General features: G+C 41.6%; 1 protein-coding gene across 6 annotated transcripts in view; it reads right to left on the bottom strand.

Annotated features, from left to right (window-relative positions):
- Positions 1–17360, bottom strand: part of OXR1 (oxidation resistance 1) — a 376616-nt gene that overhangs the window by 104924 nt on the left and 254332 nt on the right. The gene's annotated exons all lie outside the window — the stretch shown is intronic.

The following is a 17360-nucleotide window of genomic DNA, read 5'->3' as shown; positions in this document are numbered from 1 at the left end:
CTCGACTTATTTTGTCACCATGGTAGGGATAAGACCCTTTACTAATGAAATTTTATGATAAAAAAATCCTTCCAAAATTTGGGTAATTTTTAAATCATATGATCTTGCTGTTGATAGACAGATGTTAATTGTTGGCAGGTAGGATTATAAAAGTACTTTTGCTAATATCACATTTTTATAAAACCCTCCATTAGAATGCCAAGGAGACAGTCTTAACCTGAGATGTGATTTTGACTTGTAGTGTGCACCCTTACCAAAATGCACTTTGCAGAAGACCAGAAAGAGCATGTCTCCTAAGTGGAGTGTCAGAAGGGAAATGTATGTGGTCCAGATGCTGCAGGGTAGATGGTGTCAGTTCTGAAACAAGGTTCTCCAGGGGATGGACACAAGGAAAGACAAGAGAACACCTCTAGCTTCCCTACGGGAATGGTTACTTACCAAATATTTAACTAATTTCCCTTTAGGACAGAGGAGGTGTTTTAAGAGCAATTCTTTTTTTTAAAAGATTTTTATTTATTTATTTATTTATTTATTTATTTATTTATTTATTTATTTATTTTTAGAGAGGGAAGGGAGGGAGAAAGAGAAAGAGAGAAACATCAATGTGCAGTTGCTGGGGGTCATGGCCTGCAACCCAGGCATGTGCCCTGACTGGGAATCGAACCTGCGACACTTTGGTTCTCAGCCCACGCTCAATCCACTGATCTACGCCATCCAGGGCTTAAGAGCAATTTTTAAAAGAAAAATTTGAACTACTTATAGTAGCAATTATCGTTGGCTATATATAAGGTATTTCAAGTGAATTAGGCTTCGTGGAAAACACACACTTCACAACATTCCTGTTTGTCTAGCCTGCACAGAAGAGCTTCCACTAACCCAGATCGGGTGGCGTGTAACACGCACGAATGCTGTTTACTGAGCAACTAGGTGTCTGTGCTAAGCACTCGGGTTATGGTGGTGATTCCGCCACCTGATCTCCACAGCCATTTTTATTTTCTTTTCTCTTTCTCCTTGTGAACATACTTACTGACTAAAGAAAAAAAAAGCCCCTTAGAAAAAAGAAAGAGAAAAAAAGTCCCTTAAAGTCCTGTGTTTTTCCTCTGGGGAAAATGTCTCATACTGAGTAGGGCGCACATGTTCCATCCCTTCCTCCCTCCTGTTAGATTTCTCAGCAATCCGCACCGAGGAGTCAGCTTGCTCCCTGCATTCTCCGGGCTGTCTCAGCGAATGCAGCATTGCATAGCAGAGAGCAGTGAAAATCTCCATTCCTTCACTTTACAGTCTGGAGGCCTGAGTGAATTATTGAACTCTCTGCCTCTCAGTATTTTCGTCAATGAAAATAGGATTTTAATACTTCCTACCTCATAGAGCTGCTATGATGATTTAATATATACAATGTAGTTATAATAGTACTTGGCATGTAATAAGTGCTCAATAAATACCAGCTTGTTAAATTACCATTTTGAAGAGAGAGGTATATAAGTATATGTACATATTTCACATAGCACCTGCCATGTGAAGATAAGGCATGTTAAGGCAACATTCTTTCTAACATAGAAATTTATTAGGATGAACTCTTCAAACCAAAGCTTCTCTTAACTATCTCACTTAGAAAATTCAAACTGTCATAAAAAAAGAGATACAGAAAAAATAAAAAGAACTCTCAGATCATAATAATGAATTAGCTTTAAACCTGATAAGAAAATAAAAGATAAAAATGTTGAAGTGATTAGACTCTGATTAACAAGAAAAAATGAAATAGATGTCATTTTAGAAAATAACTGAAGCTCTTACTGTCTATATAGGTTGATCCTGGAAACAAGTCACTCCTTTGGAAATACAGAATGACCTTTTATTTATTTTTTGTTGTTTTTACATGTTTTTATCATATCGAGGTGTACACATTAAAATTCGATAACATTTGGTCTATATACACCACACGGCTGGAAACTGGTATAAAAACTGGAATTCACTATTTTACTTTATATTTTAAAATGATGTATTACACTTGGTTGTAATGCAGCAACAAGAGTCACTGCTACCGTTCAAAAGCAGAAGCATCTGCATGACCATGTAATGGCTGGAAAGAACCTAGAGTTCAGCTGAGCGAATGCTGGAACAGTCAGGAAAGACGGGGGATGGGAAAGGGCAGAGGGAAGAGATGTGGATGTCCGGGCTGCTAGTCCGCATGGGACAAAGGTTATGCTCCCCCTCCCCCACCTTTCTGACATCACCCTCCCAGCTCTGCAGGTTCTAGCCAGTTTTGGCTCATTAATCCTCAGGGCAACATCTCTGCGCTGGGGAGGCTCTTCTCCCACTGTCCTTGGTCCCCAGCATCCCTTCTTTCCCACAAAATGCAATGCAGTTTGGGGTCTCAGGCCAAGTACAACATCATGAGTACAACTCAAGTGAAGACCCAGACTGAATTCTACTGACAGAGTGGATTCACTGCTCACCATGTCAGCATCTGGCCATAAGAACTTTCCATCATCACTCCCTTGCTCACTGAGCTTAACACAAGCAGTCCCCTTTGTTGTTCTTTGAACACACTGAGCATGTTCCAGTCCTAATGTTACAGAACAGGGCCAATAGGGGGTATAATATACTATTACCAAAACGGCCCCCTACTAGGTTTGCTTGTCCACCACCAGAGGAAAGATGTCTCTTAATGCCAGAGATTTGTGAAAAGGAAAGGAAATGTTTATTTAAAGCTATACAGACTTAAAGTGGTGACCTAATGTCTTCATTTAAATATCAAAGTCCTTTAGGATACCCACAGATGCACAGTCTTTCCTTCTCCCTCTACCCTAATCTGGGGTACCATATCTCAGGAAAAGAAGTAGAAGTCCGTTATTCAGGCTCCCGGCACCATCAGCTGTGTCACCGCCAGGATCTCCAGTTAATCCAAAGCCATGTGGCACCTTCTCATGGCCCACCAGCAAAAGTCCTTTTACCCCTTTTCTTCCAGGCAAAGTCTCTCCTGCTTCCTAAGCCATGTGGACAAAGGGAGCCCCCCAAAGCCAAGTGGTCCTCACTCTTGCCAAAGCCATGGGGGTCCCCACCCTGGCCAAAGCCACATGGTTCCCCTCCATCAAAGCTGCAGGGGTCCTCATTTTTGCCAAAACCATGTGGTTCTCTTTTCAATGGCTGCCGTGCCTGGGTTTAAATCCCCATGCCAATCTTCCTCTGCACCCCCATTTCCAATTCCTCCTACAATCAGTTACACCTGCCAGCATTCCTGTATTATTCCAAGTTTACTGGGCTGCCATCATGAGTCTAGGCAGGTGTGGCCCCATGTCATGGAGCCAATCTTCTTCGAGCTCTCATGCAGGTGCTGTAACTAGGGGGAGTTGCACCTCAGTTACATCTTGGGTGGAAGTCACTTCCATCCCCCTGGCTCAAAGCATGGCCACAGCTATTTGACGTATCTATGCAACCGGTTAAAGATTATAGATATGTTAAATGACCATGCCATGGATTAGCTGCAAAGCCGTTGCTGTACAAATGGCCCTGCATGTTCCTGCTCCATGTGTCCCTTCCCCCAGCTCACACCTGTGTGGGGAAAGGGTGAGGACATCCTACATATCTTGCTAATATTTTCTGGGCACCTTGAGCTCTGGACCCCATTCCAAATCCCTATTTGGGCCCCCCCTTTGGCTGCACCCTGTTACACTAAGGCCTTTGCTCTTGTTGTTCCCCTTTTATTAGAATGTTCTTCCTCAGACATTGGCCTGACCTTGCTGTGTCTTTTCATTTAAGTTCCTGTTCATATACCTTTTGCTTGGAGAGGTCTTCCCTGACGACAGTATCTAAGGAAGCACCCCTTACTTGTTTTTTTTCTTCACGGCACTTATTAACTGCTAGTACATTTACATGATTGTGAATAGTCACCTCTACCAAAACTTAAGCTCTAAGCATATTCTTGCTATAATTTCTGCATTCAAAACAGTATCTAGAATATTGCAGGAAATCAATATATACCTGCTCAATGACCCAACCAAAAGTTGCTGGTCACATAACAGATGTTCAATGAGTATTTGTGGAAAACCGTATTGACTAAATTGATGTATACATACTTCATGCTAGTTTCAAAACAATCCCATTATTTTGTCTTAAATTTACTTCCAATTACTAATTTGACCAGACTTGAGATGGTATGGACATCTCTATCTCTCTCTCTCTCTCTCCCCCTCTCTCTCACGCAAACACTCTCCTTTCCCCTTCTCCTTCCCCCAGGCACATTCTCTCTGCTTCCCCCCCCCACCCCAAGGGCCCTTCTTTGCTTCTGTAGCTTGTTTCCTGAGCCCACGCAGCCCAGTGGGCTCACCTTTTCTACCTCTGTGACTTCCTAAACAAACCTTCTCTTATGATTTGAGTTCCCTGGTGAATCCTTTCTTTGCCAAACTCAAGTACCAGAGGCTCTTGAGTTACAAGTACCTAGTACCAAGGTTGCTAAACTGAGGTCTGGTAACATTTCTTGTGCTGTTTTGCTGCTAACAACTTCTATAAAGAAGACTTAATGATTAAGGTTACCTTTCAGAAGAATCAAAATTAGAATTCCAAAAGATGCAGTGCATTAAAGCAATAGCTAGAGCTAAACTCACTAGGCAGTCAGTAAGAGTCAGAGAGAGAAGACATACACCATTAGCATTCCTAATCTAACATGACCACCGCTGAACAATGCTGAACAATACAAGGCTTTATTTAAAACAGTCCTTTTGCACCCACTTACAAAGTCGCTAAACTGGTTTCTGTTTCCTTTGTGGGCGCTTTGATCAAAGAAGAAAAAGCACGTCTTGGCTTTTCACTCGGTACTGAGAGTTGATTTTTAATGGAAAAGAAACAGATTTATCAGGATTATTGTCCTTCACAAGAGCCCTAACTTAATGTGCCTCAAAGCTACCCACACATGGGCAAATGACTTCCTTCCCTTACCACGCCTCTGTTTTTTTTTTTCTTTGAGATATGAGAAATGCACCTGGACTAACCTGCAAGCTATGCCAAAGGCAGAGGTTTAAGTCCTAGATCTTTGGTAAAAAATAGTACACGTAGCAGTCTTTAGTTGCCCACAGAAACCACCAATAAGGTGGCCAAACTATGATCCATCTGTCATTAGGCTACTGAAGGTTTACCCCTAAAGCACATAAACTCAGGGGAGCCTTCATAAAACAGATACCTTAAAAATCAAGTTAAATGGTGGGGCTTCATTGTGGTGGCAAAGTTAGGGGCTTTGAATGACTTTCAGGTGAGTCTGAATGATCTCTCTGCCACCCACTGTGTTCCTTTGGCTGAATTACATAGAGCTTTCTAACCCTCCGCTGCCTCCCTAGTAAAATGGAGAAATAGCGTCTACCTGCCAGGGTCCTGAACTAGGATTAAAGGAGGTTATGTATGTAGACTGTCTACGTACAATGTCTGCCATACGGTAGGTGCTCAAAAATAATTGCCCGAGCCCTTCAGCATGCTGACAAAGACTGATTTAATGCGAAACAAAAGGACTCCTTTAAGGCGGGAGGATTGATTTGAGACAGAGGGGACAGAGAGACGGGACCTGAGACTCAGTGGGGGTGCTGGCACACATCAGGGAAGCAAGGAAGGGAAGCAGGAGGCAGGAGTCCAGGCAAGGGCAGAAAAGGCTTGAACTTGGCCAGTCCCAGTGCGGGAGCCAACTGGCTTGGGAGTGACTCCCAGTGTTCACATCCGTGTGACGGAAAGGGTGGTGCTGCCGTGGCAGCCAGGAGGGAGGAGGGGGTGGTTTGAGTTAAAAAATGGTTATTTGAATTCTGGAGATTTTTTTTTTGCATTTTTATTTTATTTATTTTGCTTTTTCTAAATTTTATTTTTTAATTACAGTTGACATACCATGTTAGATTAGTTTCTGGTGCAGATGTTCTTTTTTTTATTGCCTCTCAGTTACAGTTGTCCCAACTTTCCCCGACTGCTCTCCCCGCCCCTCCCACGCCCTTCCCCCACAGTCAGCCCCCACCCTGCTGTCCATGCCCATGAGTCCTTCATACGTGTGTTGTTCTTTAACGAGGCCCTTCCCCTTCTTCCCCTCCTTGTCCCACTGCCCCCTCCCCTCTGTTTCCAAGGACACTGGGAATATCAGGGGAAACTGCCCAGTCCGACTGGACAGGGGGTGCTTTAAGCTGGACAGAAAGGAGAGCACTCAAGTTCCACTTTAGGGAGTCAGTGACCTATAGGTGAGGTGATGCCATAGCAGAAAATATCCCGAAGAAAGGAAGAAATGCAGAGAGAGGAGGGAACAGGGAAGTTCCCTCTTCTTTACTCTTTAGCTTTAAAGGCAGAGTGCCAAACGACTGTTTATAGAAGGTGTTGGAAGGCGTTGTGGGAGGGTTCTACACTCATCCGGTTTCTGGGACATCGCTCAGCTAGCATCTTCTTACTAGAACAACAAAAAGCATTCAGACAGGGTTTCTTTCTTTCTAGGGTGTTGAGAGTAGCAAACCCTAGCACCCCCTGTGTGTTTACTCAGTGGCAAGCGCCCTGGTGTGGTAGGGAGAATAATGACCTTTGCAAGTGTTCTTGTCCCAATCCCCAGAACCTATGAATATGTGACCTTACATGGCAGAGGGGAATCAAGGTTGCAAAGCAGTTGGCCTCGAGATGGGAAATTATCCTGGTGGCCCAGAGTCATCACAAAGGTCCTCATACGTGGAAGAGGGAGACAGGAGAGTCAGTGTCTGAGTGATGGGACCTGAGAAAGACTTGACTGAAAATTGCTGCCTTTGAAGATGGCAGGGGGCCAAGGGTTTGAACGAGAAACATCTAGAAGCCTCTAGAAGCTAGTAAAGGCAAAAAAAAAAAAAAAAGAATCCTCCCCTAGAGCCTCCAGAAAGAACGCAACTCTACCCACATACTGACTTTAGCCGAAGAAAATACATTTTGGACTTCGGCCAGCAGAACTATAAGACAATAAATTTGCATTGTTTCAAGCAACACGCTTTTTGGTAATTTGTTACAACTGTAACAGGAAACTGGTAAATACTCTGGTAAATGCGTACCGTGCCTGAGGCAGGACCTATTGTTATCCCCATTTTACAAACAATAAAAATGGAGGCTTAGACAAGTCACATGCTAGTCTGACCAAAGCCCATACTCTCATCCAGTAAAATTTCTGCCCCTCTAAATTCTTCCGAAATATCTAGAGAGGAGCCTCCAATCATCCTTCTTTCTTAGAAAATTGCTCAACGTAGTTCTACTCTCCTAACAATACTCATACATGTCATCATATAATGGGGCGACAATGGAGTATCATCACACCTAATAAAAAACAATATGCTTGCCTTTGTTAGGATGCCTCACCTTCCAACCAGAAAAGTAAAAAAGGCCTTATCACAAATAACTAAGTGCCATTCTTTCAAGCTTGGTGTTTATGTTGTTTCAACCTAGATAAGAAGTAAGAGATACCTGGCTTAAGGCTTTTAGTGAAAATCTGGTTCACAGTATTAAATCTTAGCTCTTTCTGTCCTGGCTCCTTCCCTACCGAATGTGGCTGGCTCAGTTAAAGCAGGCCATTAGGCAAGCTGAGACTGACTCTTGTTGCAGAAGAAGGAAGAATATTTGCCCTGTACAAGTGGAGCTCAGGCAGAAACCAAATCAGCAATGCAAGAAGCCAGCCATGCCCCACCCTGGTGTTGTAATTCCTACGGTTTTCATTTTAATAACTCATTCCTTTAAAAAATTTTAGTTTTTAAGTGTGAAATAGTACATATTTTTATCTTTATGAATTATACAGTTATCTCTTCTAAAAACTTGCCTTTCCCAGGGAAACCTTCTTCCTAACGCCCCTTCCAATACAGAGGAATGATTCTGCCCTAAGGCAAATGAGAAGTCCCAGAATCTCACCTCTGTCAATTTATAAGATTTCAAAAAAAATCTAAGCTGAAGAGAGCATTATGTAACTCTGACTCATTAAGTGATTGTGACCTGATGTGACTTTTTAGCCAGAATGACATCCAGTGCTATCTCCACTCCTTTGCAGAAAGGGATGTGTGAATCACACTCGTGTGAGTGTCCACAGGCCACACAACACAATTGCATGTGTGTGCGCATGCCTACGCTGTTTAATTCATTTCTGAAATGCTTCCATCTTGGTCTGTCCTGCAGGCATATTACATAAACTTTTTGGAAACAGCTGTACGAGAACAACAACAACAAAAACACTCAGATAACGCTTATCAAAAGGAAGCCATGTCTTCTATGTCATTGCAAACAGCTGTACCAGCATTTGTTAATCAGCTGTGTGCTGAAAAGGCAGCAAACAGTTTTAGTCAATAAAACTCTTCCTATCTCCTCTTTGTCCCACATTTAAAATCATGCAATCTAACACATTATTTAATAAAGCAACTGAGATTTATTACTGCATAAATTTCTTCATCTTTCCCCAGTAAACAAATGGATGAGTTCAAAAGAAATGATTTTTAATGTTGGAAGTCATAAGAGAGTGATACCCAAAGAATTTTACAAAAAGCTAGGAACCAATATCATATCTACCATTTAAAGAGTATGAAGTAGTTTGCTGGAACACGTGTATATTTTTTTCATTTGACCCTTACTAAAGCTCTGAAAAAATATGACTCCTATTTTACAGGCAACGAAAAGGAAGGAGGAAGGTATGGTCAACACTGTTGAGCTTTGTCCCACACAGATTTTCCACTCAGGATGGCCCATCTCCATCATGCCACACAAGCACCACCATGACATCCAAAGAGGGTTTCTTCTCGATAGTTAATAAGGTTCCTCCACATTCAAAAATGCTCTTGTTTTCCTAATAACTGGCACCCTGCCCCGAATTCCCATAGGATGGTGGTGCTTCCTCATCCCTAACACAATGGTGCCAAAGCTGCCACTGGAGGTCTCAGACCTCACCCCAACTCTGTATATCTGATGGTACTGCATACTGGGGTTGGGCTCCTAATGGGTAAGGAGATCTTTTTGAAAGTACTGGCTATTCTAAAGAAGCCTAGTCTTTTCAACTAATCTTTAAGCACACTGAAGATGGGACCATGTTTGTACCTGGTACATAAAAAAATTCAAATAGCTAGAGTACGATGGGTAGGTAATTTTATACGTAAACTTGGCAAGGTGATGTGCCCAGCTTTTGTCAAACGCCAGCCTAGATGTGGCTGTGAATATTTTTTAGACGTTATTAACTGAAACCAGTGGACATTCAGTAAAGTGAATTACCTTCCTTAATGTGGATGGGCCTTATCTAATCAGTTGAAAGCCTTAAAAGAAAAGGCTGAGGTATCCTGAAGAAGAAATGAGGCATCAAGACTGCAGCACAGGAACCCTGCCTGGGCTTCCAGCCTGCCTGGCCTGCTCCTGCCAAACTAGGACTAAAGCATACAACATAGACTCCTACCCGAATTTCCAGCCTGCCAGCATGCTTGCCCTACAGATTTCATATGTGCCAGCTCCCACAATCACATTAGCCCATTTTTAAAAATAAAATCTCTCTACATAGATAGATAGAGATAACACACACACACACACACACACACACACACACACACATTTCTTACTGGTTTTGTTTCTCTGGAGAACCCTGACTAATCAACAGGGTTTGCTGAGGTTGTTGGGCATGGGAGAATTTGATTCAGGAGATACTAAGGAAAACAACTGTAACTTCAAATCTGGAGCCTATCCTCTGTAAAGGTGAGGGTAGAGGTCCTGAGTGGATGGCACTTTGCAGAATACCTTAAGGTGTTATGAGAATACAAATGTATGCTTAGGGCCCAGCCTGGGGTGGGGGTGAGGAGCTAAACAGCTGTGCAGCCTTCCCAGTTTCGGGGAGGGCTGCAGAGCTGGGAGCCCGATGAGGGTCGTAGAAACAGGGTGCGGAGACCCCAGCAATGTGTTAAGAGGCTGGAGTCTGAGAGATACAGTTATCTCTTCTAAAAGCTTGCCTTTCCCAGTGAAATCTTCTTCCTAACATCCCTTTCAGCACCAAGGAATGATTCTGTCCTAAGGCAAATTAGAAGTCCCAGAATCTCACCTCTGTCAATTTATAAGATTTCAAGGAATCTAAGCTGAAGAGAACATTATGTGGCTCTGAGAGTCCAGCAATGTGTCAAGAGGCTTGAGTCTGAGACAGAGATCCTCAGTGGTCAGGAACTGTCAGTGCGTTCTTAGAACAGTGGTGTCTGGGACTACATTTGAGTCATTTTCTGTTCTTTGCAGTAATGACCTTCACCTCTTGTTCTCTCCCATTCTTCGACCTATAATAAAGGGTGTCACTCGTACTGTTGTTTTAGTTGTGCTTTGGCGGTCAAAAGGAAGAAAGGAGGGGTTTCTAACCTGAAGCACTTTGGGCACCAGAGTGAGCTTCTGCACCCTCTCCTCTGGGCGCTTTAGCAAAGAGCAATCATTAGAGGTAATAATGGCAGCGAAGCAGATTGAGGTAATCTGACTCAATGACAGCGATTCTCGAAAGTGGTGCCGTTTAAATTTCTTATACTTGTAAGAAAAACAGTTAGTACAGATAGCAGGCTAAGGAATACCAGTCACAGCTGAGAGTAAGAATGAGGAGTGAGACAATCTTGAAGCTAAATCCTACCCTCACCGTTTACCAAGCGGCAATCTTGAACAAGCCATCTCTCTGAGCACTGTTTTTTACAACGGTGTCCTCATTTACAAAACTGGGTGACTTAAAATCCTCAAAGCCTTCAAAAAGAGAATGCATGTAAAGCACAGAGAGGTCAGCTCAGCACATAGAAAAAACTCAAACAACAGACATTAGCATCATTAATAAAGAGCAGCCTGCAGGTTTTTATAATGTGGTTTGCAAATACCGTTTGGTTTGCAAACACCATTTAGTAACTGACACAGGTGTCTGCTGCTGCTCTGCCGAAGGGCTTCCTTCCCTCTGGAAGGCAGGCTTCCTGACTTCACAGCATCTGGGCTTATCCCTTCGCCAACAGGGAGTCAGGTCCCTTTGACATTTTCTCTATGATTCACTCAAAAAAGGTGTTTGAAAATATATTTAAGGAGTGGTTTAGGTTTTCATAAAAGTATAAGTGTTAGTTTGAGGTCTGGTGTTAGGGCAAACAATTAATATGCCATATGAGCCTGCTTTTTCAAAAGTTTCTTTCCACTGAATTCCTGCAAGTTGCTTCTGTTTGTTCTTGGTTTTAAAGCAATTTCAAGCCCTGACTGGTGTAGCTCAGTGGACTGAGTGCGGGCTGTGAACCAAAGGGTCACCAGTTCGATTCCCAGTCAGGGCACATGCCTGGCTTGCGGGCCTGGGGGCCAGGTGAGAGGCAGCCGCACATTGATGTTTCTCTCCCTCTCTGTCTCTCTCCCCATCTCTCCAAAATAAATAAAATCTTTTTTTTAAATAAAGCAATTTCAAGAAATTGCTGCCTAAGACATCCTAAAATGCATTTTATTAATGTTCAAAGTTCTGTTCAAATTTTTATTTTCAGAGAAAACTACATGTTAAATAATAAATTTCTGGGCAATACAGAAAAGTAACAAAAATAAAATAATAACCCATTAAAGCCCAGCACCCACAGGAAACCATTATTAAACAATACACCCTCACACGCCAAATATATTTGTAATGACTGATTGGTGAGATATACTGTAGATGTTTTAACTGATAGGTTTTTAGCTCAGGTAGTATTATCTGCCATATACCATTTTAAAAACAAGCAAAAGGTGAAAACTGTTAAACACATTTTCTCTTGTTTAGGCAAACTACATACAAATATTTTGTACTCTATGTTCTTGGAAGAATGCTGGTTTGAGGATGAGAGCAGCACCACGGCTTTCTGACTCTGGCTATACTTCGGGAGACTGTATCAGAGAACACTCCCGTGTCTCACAGAGGATGCTCATTCGTCCTGTCTCCCCGTGGTGGTTACGAAGGACAGGACTGCACACTAGTGGCCGGCAGCTGCAGCACAGTGAGACAGGTCAGGCCAGGCGGGCAGAACTCAGAACAATGCGCCACTCAAGACTGAAGCATGCCTTGAAGACACAGGCTATGATAAATTAATAGATAAATGAGCTTTTTTTTTCATTGTTAAACTGGCAAAGATGCTTTTAAAGTAATAATACTCAGTGGTGCAAGTGAGGTCAACTAGCTTTCTCACGTACTATCGAAGGGAAGGTAAATTGGACTCAGCTTTCTAGAAGATGATTTACTCCATTGGAGTAAAAAGTATCTTAAGAATGTTCATCCCCTTCAGACCCAGTGACTCCAATTCTGGTGATTTACTCTAAATAATGAGAATTGTAGCATAAGAACATTCACTAGGATGTCATTTAAAAAGGTGAAAAAACAAAAACAGTTTAAGCAAAAATAGAGTATAAGAAATGGGCTAAATACTTAATAATATAAAGTGGAAATTATCAAATCATTAAAATTATTATTTTACTCTTAAAATGAAAATAATAAAATGAGTTACTATCTTCCTATTTTTAGACAAATAGTATATATGAGGTCTGTCCAGAAAAAGTCTAGTTACAGCTAATATAATGAGAACAATTTGCGCAACATTGATGTAACCTGGCAGCCAAGGAGAGTGGACTGGAATGTGCATGTGTGAACAATGACCACTTCACTGTACTAGTCTGTGGGGGAGGTAGATGACATTGAGTGAGCATGTGTACTGCGTAGCTATCACATTCAAAATGAGCGAGTAGAACAACAAATCTGCATCAAATTTTGTGTTAAGCTTGAATATTCCTCCATGGAAACTATTTGGATGATTCCAAAGGCTGTAGCTATGGGCAACTGGTGATGGGCAGCTTCATCATGACAATGTGCTGTTCATGCATCATGTCTTATGTAGATGTTTGTGGCAAAACATCAAGTCACCCAGGTGACTCAAGCCCCCTAAAGCCCAGATTTGGTGCCCTTCTGGCTTTTCCCCAAACTAAAATCACCTTTGAATAGGAAGAGATTTCAGACCATTGATGAGATTCAGGAAAATACAACGGGGCAGCTGATGGTGACTGGGAGAACTGTGTGAAGTCCCAAGGTACCTACTTTGAAGGGGACTGAGGTGCCATTGTCCTATGTACAATGTCTCTTGTATCTGGTATCTTCTTCGATAAATGTCTCTATTTTTCATGATATATGGCTGGATACCTTTTGGACAGACCATATATAATATATATACATGCATATATATATATGCCTACATACACAAATATATATATAGTGTTTTATATATATGCAGGTTAATAATAAATACAATAATAAGTAATAATTATACAAGAATAAACTCTCTGTTTTGTGAATTCGGAACTGTAAACCTACTTCTGCCCATCCCTATATAATGAATGTTTAAATACTAATTTGGTAAAATATATTTCTAAAACCAAACACCATCTTTTGGTCCCACTCTCCTTTTATATTTGGTAAACACCACCACAATTCACTCATTTGTTTGTGCCCAAATCCTCAGAATCATTCATAATCATTTCCTTTTTTTCACCCCCAAATCCTTTTTAGCAGCAAGCCCTGTTTCATTTCCAATTCACTGGAAACCTGTCCACTTCCTTCCGTCTCTACCACTAGCATCCTACTCCCAGCCACCATTGTCTTTTGCTTGGACCGTGACAGTGGCTCCCTCAACCGTTTCCATTTTTGTCCCTCTTTAACCAGTTTGCTCTTGAGAAGATCATGTCATTTTCATTCTATTAGTTTGCTATTGCTGTTTAATGAATTACCAGGAATTTATCAGCTTAAGAACAATACCAATTTCTTACCTCACAATTTACTACCTGGTTTTTTGGAGTCAGGAGTCCAGGCACGGCTTCCCTGGGTTCTCTGTCCCAGGTCTCCCCAGGCAGAAATCAAAGTGTTGGCTAAGGTTGCAATATCATCTAAGCCACTTCCAAGCTCACTAGTTGGGGGCAGAATTCCATGCCTTGCAGTTGCAGGACTGAGGCCTCCAGCAGCTGGAGACCACCCTCTGCTCCCTATCACATGAGCCTTTTCCATAGCTGTTTGCTTCTTAGAGACTATAGGCAAGATTCTCTCCTGCCCTGAAGCTCTCTGACTTCTTCTGTCTGGGATCTCTAGCCCTTCTTATAGGGCTCATGTGATTACGTCAGGCCCTCCTATGATAATGTCTCTCTTAAAATAATTTAAAATAAACTGATTAGGAACTTTAATTACACTTCAAAAATCCCTTCTCCTTCACCATATGACATAACCTAATAATGGGAGTGATATATTTTCATATTTGTGTTCCTGCCTGTGCTTTATGGGAAAAGGTCACACAGAAAATGTATACTAGGGATGAGAATCTTGGGAGCTATGGACTGCATGTTGTGTCCCCCCAGACTTTATATGCTAAAACCCTAACCCCACTGAGATATATAAGGAAGGGGTGGGTCTTTTTGGAGGTCATTAGGGTTAGATTAGGTCATGAGGGTGGAGATTGCATGACTGGATCAGTGTTCTTATCTTAAGGAAAGGAAAGAGCCAGCCCTCTGCAAATCAGGGAGACTGCCGTCATGAGACATCAGATCTGCCAAAAACTTGTCCTTAGATTTCCCAGCCTCCAGACCGTGAGAAATGAATGTGTGCTGTGGAAGTCACCCAGTCGATGGTGTTCTGTTGCATTAGCCCAAACTGACCAAGACAGTTGGAATTCTGTTGACCAGACCTTCCATGCTATTCCATGGGGGGTGGTAGCATGCATGATGTGTTATCTTTGTAATACTTTTTGTATTTTCTGAGTTGTCTACATTGATTATTGTTAGTATTCTCCTCTGCAAATGAATCTGAGATCATTTCATGGTGCTGAACATCTTCAAATGTCTTTAGAAAACCCCAAACTCCTTAGAAGTCCTTGCATGACCTGGCTCCTGCCTGCCTCTCCAGCATGTACTTCCCTCAGGGAGCTTTTTAATTATCTTTTTTTTTTTTTGTCTATTTATTTGACTACAATGTAAACCTAAGGAAAGCAGAGACTTTCTTGTCTTTCTCTCCACTGTGTCCCAGTACCTGGTACGGTGCCTAGCACTCTGAAATCGCTCAGTAAGTATGTGTGTGATGGGATGAATAAATGCTAATGGTAAATGGGCCTTCCTAAGGCCAGCCTGCATGGCATGAGTCACATAAGTAAGCTTGGAATAAGAGGACTCTTTCTGCAGTTAGGGAACTGACTGTATCATCCATGAAGCATAGTTAGAACTCTCAACAGTGAAAGACTCTCAAGGAACAATCACGAAACAGAGAGGCCTATTAAACTCTTGTTTGTCAGAGCAATCCACTATAAAAGTACACAAGTTGTTATTTTTATCCTAAAGCACTAAGGAGATTAGCATCACTACCACCTCTGTTATGACTGACAAAAAACTTGGTAGCTTCAAAAGCTGATGAGTTCTCATCACTGGAATTGTTCCAACAGAAGTGAACAGACACTTGGCAGCAATGTTTCAGAAGGAATCTGGGCCTCGAATAAGAGTTTGGAAGAAACCGCTGTTTAGGTGGGCTAAGTCATAAGGGTGCCAGACTGGGGATCCATAGCCCATATTTGTGGTGTGGATAGGTTTGTTTGAAAGACCTAACCTTTACTTTTAAATTGGTTTGAATACTGTAGATAGGGAATGCACTCTCGAATTGCCATACCTCGTAATATTTGCAAATGATGGAGATACTCATTTATAGTAGCTGCTTGACCCCAAACAAGCATATGGGTTTGCTATACTTGGACTCCCTAAGATCTCTTTCAACACCTGACTGTAAAGGACAAGGTGATATGTTAAGGGAGTAGACGGGATAGAGGGATATAAACTTTACACTAAAAAAGTCATCACAGTATGACTTGCAAATCCTTTCCCTGCCCTTTATTTTTGACATTTTAGCCTACAAAGTCTCTCATTACTTAAGCCTGTGGCTCACTTGGAAAATTTTATCTGTTGTAAAAATATTAACTTAACCTTCTCCAATAAGAAATTTGGTAACAGTCTAATATATCTGTGGACCAAAAGAAAATCAAACATCTCTTTTTCTTCCTGGTTGAAGAATAAATATGACCCAGTCCAGATATTTGAAGGAAGATATATAACGTAAGAAGTGTGTCTAAAAATTGAATTCAGACTCAATGCTCTTTCAACTTCAGGCCCTTGAATTCCAGCTATATTTTATTCTATTAGTGCATATTTTAAACCACTGCAGTGGGCTGACTGTGTCTTATTACCGACTGTCACTGTTTGAGACACTGCATTAGTATCTGATAAATGGGATGTTGACATGTTCTCCTTTCAGTAACAAACAGCAGCTGGAAAGGAATAAAGTGGTCATTGTGCAGAAGAGGGAGGGAACACTGTGCTCTAACCGGGCTGGCAGCCAGCCCCCATACATGAAACAGGTCTGCTAAGTGAAGCCACTGAACTTGTCTACCAAGTCCCCTCTTCCTCATTTCTTCATAATTTTCTCCAAAACAGAAGCTAATTTCTGTGGCAATTTTCCAACTTTTGCCAAATGAAATCTAAAACAAGTACTTTTTAAAATTGACAACATGGGAAAACATACTTTTTTTTTCAGTACAATACAATGAATTTCACCCTAAATTTCTCAGATGAAAAAACCTGTACTTGGCATTTATTTTATTTATGTGAGCCTATGAATGATCAAAGAATACCTAAAAACTTACTTTAGTCACTAAGAAATGATGTTAACTCTTTTAGGGTCCAGTGCCATTTAGCCAATTAGGACGTACTTAGGCCAGTGAATAGTCACAGAACAAACAACTTAGCTTCTTGTCATCACAGAAACAGTCCACACCTTCTAACTGGGGAAAAGGGAACAAACAGCCCCCCCCCCCCCCCCCCCCCCGCGCCACCACTCTTTGGCTTGTTAACCAAAAATACAAGGTATTATTAAGGTAATGTGTGTTATGACTTGTACTTGAGACCCACCTTGCCTATAATCTTGAACTGCCTAAATATCTTTTAAATAATATTAAATCTAGATTCATATATCATTTTTGGTGTAAAGGTTATTTAAATACTGAATAACAGGCTTGAATCTTTTAAATTGCTATGGCAGTGGTCAACTGTTTTGAGCCAACAGAACACATCATCTATATTTTGGTTACAGAGCATGTGATCAAGGTAATCATTGGAATTTTTTTTCATAGGTTGTGTTTTCCTGTTTGAGGAGGTTGGGATGTGAGATTGTGTAAGAGTGGCCCCGCAGTGGCTTGGAATGACCACATGCGGACGTACCAGGGAGCATCCGCAGTGGCGGAGTCGCGCACACCAGAGCCCCTGAGGCGTGCAAGAGTGGAGGTTCTCATTTTGGTGAACTGATAATTCTTTGTTTTAGTTATATTATTGCTATTGCCTTCTACTTTCATTAAGTAAAT

The sequence above is a fragment of the Phyllostomus discolor genome, chromosome 7 (assembly GCF_004126475.2).
Source record: "Phyllostomus discolor isolate MPI-MPIP mPhyDis1 chromosome 7, mPhyDis1.pri.v3, whole genome shotgun sequence".
Classification (NCBI taxonomy): domain Eukaryota; kingdom Metazoa; phylum Chordata; class Mammalia; order Chiroptera; family Phyllostomidae; genus Phyllostomus; species Phyllostomus discolor.
Note: the sequence above shows the minus strand (reverse complement) of the source record. Positions and strands in the feature narration are given on the sequence as shown.